The sequence below is a fragment of the Lissotriton helveticus genome, chromosome 1_1 (assembly GCF_964261635.1).
Source record: "Lissotriton helveticus chromosome 1_1, aLisHel1.1, whole genome shotgun sequence".
NCBI lineage: Eukaryota > Metazoa > Chordata > Amphibia > Caudata > Salamandridae > Lissotriton > Lissotriton helveticus.
Window position 1 is genome coordinate 1,356,590,179 of NC_136057.1, and position 13,738 is coordinate 1,356,603,916.

Genomic DNA, 13,738 nt, shown 5'->3' on the forward strand with positions numbered 1-13,738 from the left:
GTAGGCGAAAAAGCCTCAGAGCCATCCTCACTGAAACCCATGACAGAGGCTGAAACATTGGTGTGAGAAGTTGGCCTGATATGCAGTGCTCACTATTCTAGTGATCACTATGTATCAGTCCAAACGACCCTTATTGATGATTGGTTGTAAGTCAACCTTATAGACCAGCTATCCTAGTAGCATGGATAGGAGCAGTCTAAGGCTAAACTCTAGAGGGCGTGTTAAGCCAGCTGTTTTTATCAAAAAGGAGGGAGGTAAGACAAGTGATCAATTGATCAACAGACACTGTTTACCACTCAGGAGGGTGGAAGGTCCAGTAACAGCTTGTGTCCGTATCTAGTACTGGGCAAGCAAAAGAGGGGTTGCTGAACTGTTCCTGTGGAGAAATAGGGAAGTTTTTAGCTGGCGTGACCAAAGGCGTTCGTGTGACACCCCGGGGCATCCATTATGTTGGATGTATTTGCCTCACACACCCAGAAGGGTGTCATGCTTCATCATCGGCGTTTGCTCCTCGTCGTGGAGGCGGTGCAATCCCCGACGGGCTCACCTCAAAGAGGGGCGCTTTGGCGGAGATCTTTTTATCCAACAGCCTTATGATGAGGTGGGGGTGTGTGGGCAGGATGGTATTTTAATGTGAAGGGGAGATTAAAATGTAGCAAGGGGTACCGGAATTCACTTTATTCTGGGGGTCCCCTGGCTGCAACTAAAAAGTGGGGCTAGCTCGCTAGGTGTCAACAGATAAATTCAAGTGATCCTAGAGGAGACTAGAAGTGCAGGTGGTCGACATGTTTCTCGCAAGGGGTGTAGTCACCCGCGATTCATCAGGACCTTTACAAAAGGAAAAAGGGGACAGACCATCAATAACATGCTAGTGTCATGTATGTGGTGTATGTTACCTCTGTGGATTCTCCTATGCCTATACATAGAAAAGGAATAAGGAAACAAAGGTTAAAACGTAATTTCATTGAACCAACATAAGTCACGTAATTGCCAGGGCATAAAAAAGTAGTGGCATGCTGGCGGTGTTGTGAACTATAGTGCACAACCAGTGCATACCTGCAAACGTGGAGCGTGCAACGTGCATAGTTGAGTGCACACATACCACTGTATATGTGAGTAGAACTGTGGTGTGAAGGAGTGAAGTTTAAGAACAAGGATTTAAAATGCAGCATACTTGGACAGATGAGTAGCCCATCCACTACCATTTAATGAACAGTTCTGTTGGTGGGGGCACCAAATAAGGCATAATGTGGCTCAGCAACAACCAGACAAACAGGCATCCAACTCACTCACAGTGTGACCATGATAGGCGCTGTAATGTTACAGCACACGTCCCCTTCTTACCTATTGGTTAAGGACTAATTGCCACATGAGGGATCGGCGGGGCCGGACATCAGGGATGAGCCCATTCAGTGTAGCTGGAGGGAAGTACATAAGTGGCGCTTAAGGGTTACTTAAACAAACACAGGGGTGTTTGTCGGTCAAGGCTATAGCGTCCCTTCTCCTGCTAGGAGCAATGTCACTCACCTCAAATCGCCAGTGTCCGCGTGGGGAGACCTACCCATGTCCGCCGAGCTCGAGTAGATAAGTGAGCTCGGCGGTCGGTGTGTTTTAACCTGGCGACCGACCCGGCGTGCAGGGACGTGACGCCGCCTACTCCATAAGGTCACGTGATTACAGCCGGTAATATGGCGGCCATCTTTAAATGGTAAACGGGCGCTGGAGCGCTGGCTACTTGGGTTAGTAGTCCCCTATAGTTAATACTGAAGGGCCTTAGTGTGGGGAGCTTGTGGAACTAAGCAGAATGAGGAGGACCCTGTCTGTATTAAAAGGGGGGTGCCCTACGTATTTCTGTATGGACATCAGGTTATTCAATAACCCCGGTGTCAGTTCCAGGAGTGGCGGCCATATTGTAGTGGGCAAGTGGCTCATTGTGGGTAGACAAAAACGGGAAAATGTAGTGTAAAGGCCATTTGTTGGTCTTATAGTTGGGCGGACCCTGATGTATAGGTAGAAGGGAACAACCGTCAGAGTGTGGTCAGGACCTGAGAGGGGTGTGGTAGTAGCCTAGGAGAGCAAGGTAGAGTGTCGCCTATGCACTCGATGTATGCCCTTGTCAGATGTAACAGCAACCAACAGTGGGAAGTAACCATAATGCAAAAAATATATATATAACTGGCTGGTCTACAGTGAGTGCCAGGGAATGTCTTCGTTAAGGCCCTGTTTATCTGTAGAAAGTCGGTGTACCCATCTCTGTTCCTTCCGGAAGAGGGCACTCTTTGGGCAGTGTGGACTGGATTCTAGCACTATCCACTTCATGGAGTCTTCATTGTGGTTGGAGTCAACATAGTGTTTACACATTTTTGTGTGGGTCTTCTTGCAGCGGAAATTGCTGCGGTGTTCGATGATACGGGTTTTGACTGGGCGGGTCGTCATCCCGATATATTTCAAGCCACACGGGCACGTGAGCATGTATATGCAGTGTGATGTGTTGCAATTGGTGTGGTGTCTGAGCTCCCATAAGAAGGTCTCGGAGAGTTGTATGGTCTTCAGTGTCATGGTGTATTTGCATACCCCACACATGCCGCACGGGTAGTGGCCCGTCACGGGGGGTAGATGCCACAAGGTTTGTTGAGTTTCTTTCCTGATATTCTTTGGCCTAGTGCTGATTAGAATATCCTTCAGGTTTTGCGATCTCTTGAAGGCGAACCTTGGTTCATCCAGGACCATATCTCCTGTGTTGAGAATACCCCAGTGGTGTTTGATCGTATTCCTGATTTGGTTGGATAATGGGGTGAATGTGGTCACACAAGTGATCGGTTGATTCTCAACCGGGACTCTTTCCTGGCGGTCAAGGAGTGCTTCCCGGTTATTGTTCCTGGCCCGTTTTCTAGCTTAAGCGCCACTTATGTACTTCCCTCCAGCTACACTGAATGGGCTCATCCCTGATGTCCGGCCCCGCCGATCCCTCATGTGGCAATTAGTCCTTAACCAATAGGTAAGAAGGGGACGTGTGCTGTAACATTACAGCGCCTATCATGGTCACACTGTGAGTGAGTTGGGTGCCTGTTTGTCTGGTTGTTGCTGAGCCACATTATGCCTTATTTGGTGCCCCCACCAACAGAACTGTTCATTAAATGGTAGTGGATGGGCTACTCATCTGTCCAAGTATGCTGCATTTTAAATCCTTGTTCTTAAACTTCACTCCTTCACACCACAGTTCTACTCACATATACAGTGGTATGTGTGCACTCAACTATGCACGTTGCACGCTCCACGTTTGCAGGTATGCAGTGGTTGTGCACTATAGTTCACAACACCGCCAGCATGCCACTACTTTTTTATGCCCTGGCAATTACGTGACTTATGTTGGTTCAATGAAATTACGTTTTAACCTTTGTTTCCTTATTCCTTTTCTATGTATAGGCATAGGAGAATCCACAGAGGTAACATACACCACATACATGACACTAGCATGTTATTGATGGTCTTTCCCCTTTTTCCTTTTGTAAAGGTCCTGATGAATCGCGGGTGACTACACCCCTTGCGAGAAACATGTCGACCACCTGCACTTCTAGTCTCCTCTAGGATCACTTGAATTTATCTGTTGACACCTAGCGAGCTAGCCCCACTTTTTAGTTGCAGCCAGGGGACCCCCAGAATAAAGTGAATTCCGGTACCCCTTGCTACATTTTAATCTCCCCTTCACATTAAAATACCATCCTGCCCACACACCCCCACCTCATCATAAGGCTGTTGGATAAAAAGATCTCCGCCAAAGCGCCCCTCTTTGAGGTGAGCCCGTCGGGGATTGCACCGCCTCCCCGACAAGGAGCAAACGCCGATGATGAAGCATGACACCCTTCTGGGTGTGTGAGGCAAATACATCCAACATAATGGATTCCCCGGGGTGTCACACGAACGCCTTTGGTCACGCCAGCTAAAAACTTCCCTATTTCTCCACAGGAACAGTTCAGCAACCCCTCTTTTGCTTGCCCAAGCCAGCTGTTTTACCATCACATATACCCCTTGAACACCAAGTGAAAGGACACCACACAAGTTGTTATGAAAATAAACAGATATTTATTTATAACAAGACTACCCTGGCTCTTTATGAGACAGGGAGCTAAGCACACAACAAAACTCTTGAAGAAATACTTAAAGTCGCACAATTTACAGAAATGCCCGAGGGGCACGAAAAACCATATACTATACAAGTGGAATGCGAAATTACTAGCAGGTAAGTACTATTCTCATAGGCTTTAGGATCGCTAGGACTATTCTACTGAACCTTTAGATTGCAAGCAGGAGGCCTAGGGACGTCGTGTGCAAAGTGGGAACTCTCACGCGTAAGGCGGGATAAAGTCTATGGAAGCTAATAAAAGCAAAGTTAGTGTTCTCGGGCGAACCCGACTAGGTAGGTCAAAAACGAAAGCGGATCTAGACACTTAGAGAGTTGGTCTACGCTGGAGCACCGGGGTACTCGGTTTACCTAGCCCAGGAGCTGCGGCTGCATAGGGTTCAAGTGTCGTCGGGTTTCTTCGTTGACGAACCAGGAGCCTGAAGTGGAAGTTGCTGGCAGGCGACCAGTGAAGATGTTCCGGGCTGATCCAAGGACTGGATCAGCTGAAGAAGGATACCTGTAAGCAGAGGGGACCAAGTTCTGAATCACTAGCCAGTGATTAGGTGGGCACCAGGATGGCACCAGACGAGGTCACTCAGCCAGGTGAAGAGGTGACACTGGATTCTGCTGCTGCACGGACCAGGGCGCTGATGTCGACAAGGCTGGAGGTCTGCGAGCTGTCCCACGTCGGATGTCTGCTGCTGGCGATGCTGGATCCGGTGAAGGAGGCAACAAGCCTTGGCTAAGGCAAGCCCACGGGGTGACACAAAATGGCGTCTGGGGTGGACCAGGAGGGTCCTAGGAAGTTCCCCTTCAAGAGGAGACAAGGGCCAGTCCAGAGGCGCTAGACCAGCGGTGAAACAAACGTAGGACGTCGTCTGGAGGGTCACTAGCCAACGGGCAAGTGACCTGGACAACGCGGTGAGCAGCAAAGAGCAGAAGGGCCCCACGCAAATCTCGTGGATGCAAGGGGGCTGAACTTCGGTGCTGGAGCTGCTCAGGGTCGGGGCTTCTCTAACCCCAAAGCACTTGGTCGAGGGTCACTCGGTGGTCGTGCTGGGCAAGCGTCGTGCAGTCTTGAAGATGGACGGTCCCTCGAGGTCTCGTCACACCCACGAATCTCAGCTGGGCTGATGATGCCGGTAGAGGTCAGAGGTGCCAGGGAAGCCGGTTCTCGTCGAGCTGGGCAGTCTTGACCCGGAGGAGAGACTTACAGCAGACCGCGATGCTTGGATGGTGCCTGCTGCTGCAGGGTGACTACTCCTTAGTCACAAGGGAGAAATCTTGAGAAGAGTCTTGAGTTCCTTTCGTGGAAAGCCGGTTCAGGATTCAAAGATGATCTAATCTGGAAGGGGGCCTGCTCCTACCTTTATCCTGAGAAAGGGGGCTGGCACGCGACTAAGTCCTGCCCTATGGGTGGGACTAGGAGGGGGGTGGTTACACCCCTCTCCTTTGGCGGGCTTTTCCCCAGCTCAGGGGCTGGTGTGCCCCTGGAACTGGTTCAAGTCGGCCTATGCATAGTGAGCACCGGGGTGCCACTTGTAGTCACCTTCCTCTAAAGCCCTGCCTACCTAGGATACACAAAATCCTGTCTGGGACGGTGCTGGCACTGCCCCGGACAGGAAACCCTTTGTCCAGGCCTCCGTTGCTGGAAGGACTCCCAGCAGCAGGAGGGCAGACTTGTGTCTGTGGTGGCAGCATCCATTTTGTGGAGCTGAGGCTTGAGTTAACTTTAACCGGGGTTCACAGTTACCTACATGTCGTGTCCCTCTAGAGGGGTGGAATGCTAACCCCGTCGCCAGAATTGGCGAGGGGTTAGTATTCCAATTCGTATGACACCTTACTCGACATGTTTTGATAAAGTGATACCAGAGTTGGCATATAACCGCGAGGATTATAATGCACTTAAGAGTATATGGTATGCGTTATCATGGAACAGCTATTAGGACTTGGTTCCGCAAGCTGCAAACGGGCTCAGCTCATGCCAGAGCACCATTTCACATTATTCCAAGCACTCTGCCTTCAGGATTGATAAGGCCTGCCATAGGAGTGACTGATAGGAATATATGTGTCCATTTTAGGGTTAGACATAGGCATACTATGTCTAAAGCAAAGGGTGTGTACACCACCTTGCCCCAGCTGTCAAGCAGCCAGTTGTGTCTGTTTTAGTTAGTCAGCCCAGGGGTGGCATAATACATGCTGCAGCCCCTGGGAGACCTCTGGGTACACCTCTGCCCTGGTTACAGGGACACAAGAGAGGGCCCAGTGCCAATTCAGTACCTGGGTACAATTTGGAATAGAGAGAACAGCTAGGCTGTGGGTCTGATTAGCAGGCCCACAGCCAGGGAAAGTCGTAAACCAGTGAAGCAAAAAGCAAAAAATCTGGGTGATCATAGGATTGCAGACCCTACTCTCCTACAATTGGGACAATAGCCCGAATGCCGTGCACTTCTCAGTCTTGAGATAAGGCTAAAAAAGTGCACCGTATCCATGATTGCTCAGATGTATGGGAGCCTGTGAGAAGAAAGGAATATGCTACTTACCAGTATACATCTGTTCTTGGCATGTAGGGTTGCTGACATTCATATCTGTGCATAGATCGCCGCCTAGTGTTGGGTCCGGATGATTGCACATTGTTGTCCTGGAAGAGTCTTCGAAGTATCACGAGATAGGTGGCTCCTCCCTTGGACTACAGTGCGCATGGGCATCCTCTCCATCCTCAGATTGTTTTTCGCCATTGTGGCAGAGATGGAGTATAGTACAGTAAGAGATGTCCATGCAAAGAGTGAATGCTACAGCTGCGACAGGCACCGGGGAGGCGGGTGGGCGATATGAATGTCAGCAGCCCTACATGCCAAGAACAGATGCATACTGGTAAGTAGCATATTCTGTTCGAGGCATGTGGGCTACTGAATTCATATCTGTGCATAGAATGTATAGCAGTATCTCCCTTAGGAAATGCGTTACTTACCTGTAACTGCAGTTATCCAGTATTGGTGTCTTTCATAGATTCACATGCCAGAATCATTCCCCGTCGTCGAGATGGGAGTCCCCGGTACATAGAAAAGTAATGTCCTATAGACATACATAGAGAAAAGTAGGTCTAAGGGCCTTGCCTTAGTAGCCTATCTATGTCCTTTTGTAAAAAGGACCAAATTCCAGAAGGTAGCCAATCAGCTACCACCTCCCTCTAAAACCTTCCTGTCAGGAGCCTCAGTCTCTCAGATTTTCGTACGTACCAAGCTAGATAGGCGTCATATATGTTAGAGAGAGAGAGAGAGAGGTGAGACCTTCCAAGGGAGGCGGGAGGGTTGCATGTGAATCTATGAAAGACACCAATACTGGATAACTGCAGTTACAGGTAAGTAACGCATTTCTTATCCAGTATTATGGGTGTCTTTCATAGATTCACATGCCTGATTCAGAGTAGCAATGTAAATCACAATGGGGTGACCCAGTATCCCTCAGAACCTGGGCAATACAATAAATTTCAAACAATGGTTCTGTCGGGTATGTGAAATGATTACTTCAAAATATGCATTATTTCTTCCCAATTCACAGTAGTCCTTCAATTACTTAGGACTGTGCTCCAAGCACAGAGCTTGCTCTCAACGCAAATCCAATACCACAAGGATTCAGGGTAATCAATTACTTTTAATCCATGAATTTCATTTTTCATTCATAAATAACCCTGTATACGCATAATTTATTTACAATTTACAACAAACGGCGCAGATAAAAAAGTGAATAAGGTGTGACATCATGTGAAATTAGTGACATTCAAACGTGCTTATGTACAAGTGAGTGAAAGAGAAGGGAGGGGGCAGAAACGACTTATTAGGCCAGTTAAAGTTGGTAATTGTAATTAGCCCAGTGATCCACTCAATTGGTCTAGCATTAGGACTGGGTATTCAACTGATCCAATGTTTTGAATATCGTCGACGTTTCGACCCTGTGAGACGCCTTAGTTGAGGGTCTAGCGCGGGTCTTCTTCAGGACAAAGGGCAGTGGTAAAACGCCTGTTGGTTAGAGGGGTAAGTATATCAGAAAGGATTTGCAGGAACAATGTGGACAATGAGTGACATTCATATTACTCGTGCACTCACCTATGGGTCTCCATACGATTGACCCCAAAAGGTTGTAGAAATTAATTTCAGGTGTAGGTTATTCGTATCTGTTGAGTTAATGTAGGACATTAATGCCTGTCCTAAGTATTACACTTTACTTGTAAATAAGGCGAACATCTCACACACAAAATGATAAGTGCTCACTGTAGGAGAGTAGGGTCTGCAATCCTATGATCACCCAGATTTTTGCTTTTTGCTGCACTGGTTTACGACTTTCCCTGGCTGTGGGCCTGCTAATCAGACCCACAGCCTAGCTGTTCTCTCTATCCAATTGTACTCAGGTACTGAATTGGCACTGGGCCCTCTCTAAGTCCCTGTACCCAGGGCTGAGGTACCCAGAAGTCTCCCAGGGGCTGAAGCATGTATTATGCCACCCCTGGGCTGACTATCTAAACTGACACAACTGGCTGCACGACAGCTGGGGCAAGGTGGTGTACTCACCCTTTGCTGTAGATATAGTATACCTATATCTAACCCTAAAATGGACACACAGATCTCCTATCAGTCACTCCTATGGCAGGCCTTAACAATCCTGAAGGCAGAGTGCTTGGAATCGTGTGAGATGGTGCTCTGGCATGAGCTGAGCCTGTCTGCGGCTTTCGGGACCCATCCCTTAGCCGTTTCCATGATATCGCATACCATATACTCTTAAGTGCATTATAATCCTCGCGGTTATATGCCAACTCTGGTATCGCTTTATCAAAACATGTCGAGTAAGGTGTCATACGAATTGGAATACTAACCCCTCGCCAATTCTGGCGACGGGGTTAGCATTCCACCCTTCTAGAGGGACACGACATGCATGTAACCTATAACCCGGTTAAAAGTCAGACAGAGCCTTAGCATCCACAAAATGGATGCTGCCACCGAGACACAAGTCTGCCCTCCTGCTGCTGGGAGTCCTCCCAGAGCAGGAGATAAGGACAAAGGGTTTCCTGCCAGGGGCGGTGCCAGCACCGTCCCAGACAGGGTTTTGTGTATTGTAGGTAGGCAGGGCTTTAGAGGAAGGTGACTGCACGTGGCACCCCGGTGCTCACTGTGCATAGGCTGGCTGGAACCAGTTCCAGGGTCACTCCAGACCCTGTGCTGGGGAAAAGCCCGCCAAGGAAGTGGGTGTAACCACCCCCCTCCTAGTCCCACCCCTAGGGCAGGACTTAGTCGCGTGCCAGCCCCTTTTTACAGGATAAAGGTAGGAACTGGCCCCCTTCCAAATCAGATCATCTTTGAATCCTGAAACTACTTTCCACGAAAGGAACTCAAGACTTCTTCCTAAGATTTCTCCCTTGTGACTAAGGAGTAGTCACCCTGCATCCGCAGGCACCATCTTAAGAACACTGCGGTCTGCTGCAAGTCTCTCCTCCGGATCAAGACTGCCCAGCTCGACGAGAACCGGCTTCCCTGGCACCTCTGACCTCTACCTACATCATCAGTCACGCTGAGATTCGTGGGTGTGACGAGACCTCGAGGGACCGGCCATCTTCAAGACTGCACGACTTCTGCACAGCAAGCCCGCCGAGTAATTTCCTGGTGAGTGCTTTGGGGTCCGAGAAGCCCCCGCCCTGAGCAGCTCCAGCACCGAAGAGCAGCCCCCCAGCATCTCCACGATCGACGTGGGGCCCTTCTGCTTTTTGCTGCTCACCGCGTTGTTTGGCTACTAGCCCGCTGGCTGGTGGCCTTCCGAACGACGCCCGACGACAACACTGCTGCTGGTCTGGTTGCTCCAGACTGGCCCTTGCTTCCCTCCATCAGAGAAGTACCCTGGACCCTCCTGGTCCGGCTAAGACGCCATTTTAGGTCCACCGCGTGGGCCTTGCATTTGCCAAGACTTGTTGCCCAATCCTGGGTCCAGCGACGTCGACAGCAAGAACCTTCGTGGGACAGCTCGCACCTCCATCCTGGTCGCCGACAACGCCTCCTGGTCCGAGAGACTGCAGAGCCCAGCAGCGCCCACTCACCTGACTGCGGTGACTTCGCCCGGTGCCATCCTGGTGCCCACTTAATCACTGGCTAGTGATTCAAGAACTTGGTCCCCTCTGCTTTCAGGTTTTCTTCTTCCTTGATCCAGGCTGGGATCCATCGAAGTTTCCTTCACTGGTCGCCTGCCAGCAACTTCCTTCTTCCAGGCTCCTGGTCCGGCAACGAGATTCCCGACGTCTTTTCAGACCTATGCAGCTGCAGCCCCTGGGCTAGGTAACTTCGGCACTTCGGTGTCCCAGCATAGCCTCACTATCCAAGGGTCAGGATCCACTGTCGTTTTCTTCCTACCAGGTCGGGTTCGCCCGTAAACACTAACTTTGTGAAATCTAGCCTCCATAGACTTTGTCCCGCATCCCGCGTGAGAGTGCACACTCTGCACCCGAGTCCCCTAGGCCTCCTAGAGGTAATCTAACGATTCTATAGTCAAGTCCTAGTGATTCCAAAGCCTATTAGTACTGTACTTACCTGCTAGTAATTTCGCATTCCACTTTTAGAGTATATGGTTTTTCGTGCCCCTCGGGCATTTGTGTATAACGTGCTAACTTAAGTATTTTCGTAAGAGTTTTGTTGTGTGCCTAGCACCCTGTCCTCATAAAGAGTACAGGGTTGTTGTGATTCTAATAAATACACTGGTTATTTTCATAACACTTGTGTGGTGTCCTTTCACTGGGTGTTCAAGGGGTAATGTGATGGTAAAACAGCTGGCTTAACACGCCCTCTAGAGTCTTAGCCTTAGACTGCTCGTATCCATGCTACTAGGATAGCTGGTCTATAAGGTTGACTTACAACCAATCATCAATAAGGGTTGTTTGGACTGATATATAGTGATCACTAGAATAGTGAGCACTGCACATCAGGCCAACTTCTCACATTGGTGAGCAGCGGTTGGGATTTGAGCTTGCTGTTGTTTTACCACACATGCCCTAAGAATATCTTGTGAAAGATCACATAAGTACTAAAGGTACATATAACTTAGCTTAGAATACTCTGAGTTCTACTGAACCAGCTGTTGTAGCTCCTAGGGCCTAGCACACCCTAAACTACAACTCTAGCAAGGGATCAGTAGGCAAACACATAGTGTAGGTAAGTGCACCAGTTACACCTCACTAGAAAAGCATGTCTACCCAGGGAGAATCTACTGAGACTCCCCTGGTCAGTGTTGACCCTCCACAGGTCACTTCAAGATATGCAGCTCTCAGTTTTCAGGAGATGAGACAAATCTGTGTCTCCAGAAAACTGAAGCAGGGGTCTAACCCCACCATTCCCTTTTTAATAGGTCTCTTAGAGACTTATGATGCGAGAAAGCTTTCTCAGCTAGATGGGAATATGCCAGCCTTAGAGGGAACCTCTGGGGATCCAGACCTCCCCAACACTGCTACTGCAGTTGAGGAGGAGGAGGATCAGGAGGAACTCTCTGGGGATGAGGTAGACAAAGGTCTTGAGGTAGTCAGAAGGCTAACCAGGACCAACTTAGACTTACTTGGGCTAGGATCTGGGGGACCCCCAGTACTAACCCGAAGTGGGCCTAACCTTGGAGTTAGGAGAGATAGATCTCTTTCTAGGGACTCCAATAGATCTCTGCACTCTAATGCCTCTTCTCAGGGGAGAAGGAATCCTCCACAGAGGAGATTTACTTCCCCTCAGAGAAGGGAGCATGAAGCTAGGATGAGACAAGCTGAACTAAGGATTGAAAGGGAAGAAATTGCCCTGGCCAAAGAGAAGCTTGCCCTGGCAAGAGAGCAGCAGATGAGTGGGTTAGCTCCCACTGGTGGCAGCAATCTCCCAAGAGATAGAGAGAAGGGTTTAGATACTAAACACCTGACTAAAATAGTGCCCCCCTTTAAGCAAGGGGATGATATCCAGAAATGGATGGCTGCTCTGGAGAGGGCCTGCACTGTGCAGTGCATTCCCCAGAGTCAGTGGGCAGCTATACTGTGGCTCTCCTTTGATGGTAAAGGTAGAGACAAGCTCCTCACTACAAGAGTAGAGGATGCTAACAATTACCAGGTCCTGAAGAATACCCTGGTTGATGGGTTTGGTTTAACCACTGAGCAGTACAGGTTGCTGTTCAGAGACACCCAGAAAACTCAGTCTCAGGACTGGTCTGACTTTGTGGATTGTGCCACTAAGGCTTTGGAGGGCTGGTTGCTGGGTAGCAAGGTTACAGATTACACAGGATTGTATAATCTAATGATGAGAGAACAAATTTTAAACAATTGTCAGAACCAGTTGTTGCACCAGCACCTTGTTGATTCAGATCTGACCTCTCCCCAAGAATTGGGAAAGAAGGCAGACAAATGGGTCAGGACAAGGATCAAGCAGAACCAGAACCAGAACCAGGGTGGTCAGAAGAAAGCAGACCAGAAGGGTAATGTTAAGAATGAGCAAAATGACCAGAAGTCTTCACCAGGTCCCCAACAAACCAAAGAGGGTGGGGGTCAGGCTTCCCAGAAGAAGAAGACTCAGGAAGGCCAGTCGAAAAGGTGGTGCCAGTACTGTAAAAGTAAATCTCACTGGTTTAGTGAGTGCACCAAAAGAGGAGGACAAACTCCTGCCACTACAGCCCCTAAGGCAACTGCACCCCCTAGTACAGTCAGTAGTGGTAGTGTACCTCCCAAGGCATTAGTTGGGTTAACCTTGGGAACTGAGGGGTCTGACAACTTAGTTGGTACACTCACTCAGGCTGTCCTTGTCTGTACAGGGGATATGGATATAACCCCTGAGATAAGTCCCAATACTTTGGGCAAATACAGGCAGACGCCTTTGATAAATGGCAAAATGGCTCAGGCCTATAGGGACACTTGTGCCAGTGTCACCATGGTGACACCTAACTTTGTGGACCCTGGACAGATCATGCCAGGTACTGATTTCCTGGTGACCAATGCCAGCAATGTCACTACTAGTCATAGTGTGGCAATTGTGGCTTTCTCCTGGGGTGGAGTGAAGGGACAAAAGAAAGTTGTAGTCAGTTCAGACCTCCCAGTTGATTGTTTGTTGGGCAATGATTTGGAGTCATCACAATGGTCAGAAGTGGAGCAGAGGACTCACATGGAAATGTTAGGCTTGCCAGCACATGTGCTTGCTGTGACTAGGTCACAGGCCAGAAAATGCCCCACTGAACAGGTGCTGGATCCTGAAATGATGGACCAGACACCTTCCAAGAAGAAGAGCAGTAAGGGTAAGGCTTTGCCTTCCCCCTTGCCCCAGGTTGAGGATCAAGTCTCTGAGGAGGCTGATCTGGAAGAGCTGAGGGAAACTGAGCCTAAAGAGCTTGAACTTGATCAAGTTGAGTTTCTGGGCTCAGGGGGACCCTCCAGAGCCGACCTGGGGAAGGAACAGTTGAGCTGCCCTTCCCTTGAACCCCTCAGACAGCAGGCTGCTGCTGAGGCTGCAGGGAATGCCACAGGTGCCCACAGGGTATACTGGGAAGATGGACTCCTGTACTCTGAGTCAAGAGACCCCAAGCCTGGTGCAACCAGGAGGCTGGTCATCCCCTTGTCTCTGAGAGGTT

The 13,738-nt window shown here is 49.3% G+C and overlaps 1 protein-coding gene across 13 annotated transcripts in view; it reads right to left on the minus strand.

Moving 5' to 3' along the window:
• TNRC6B (trinucleotide repeat containing adaptor 6B) overlaps positions 1 to 13,738 on the minus strand; it is a 1,174,734-nt gene that overhangs the window by 261,406 nt on the left and 899,590 nt on the right. The window lies entirely within an intron of this gene.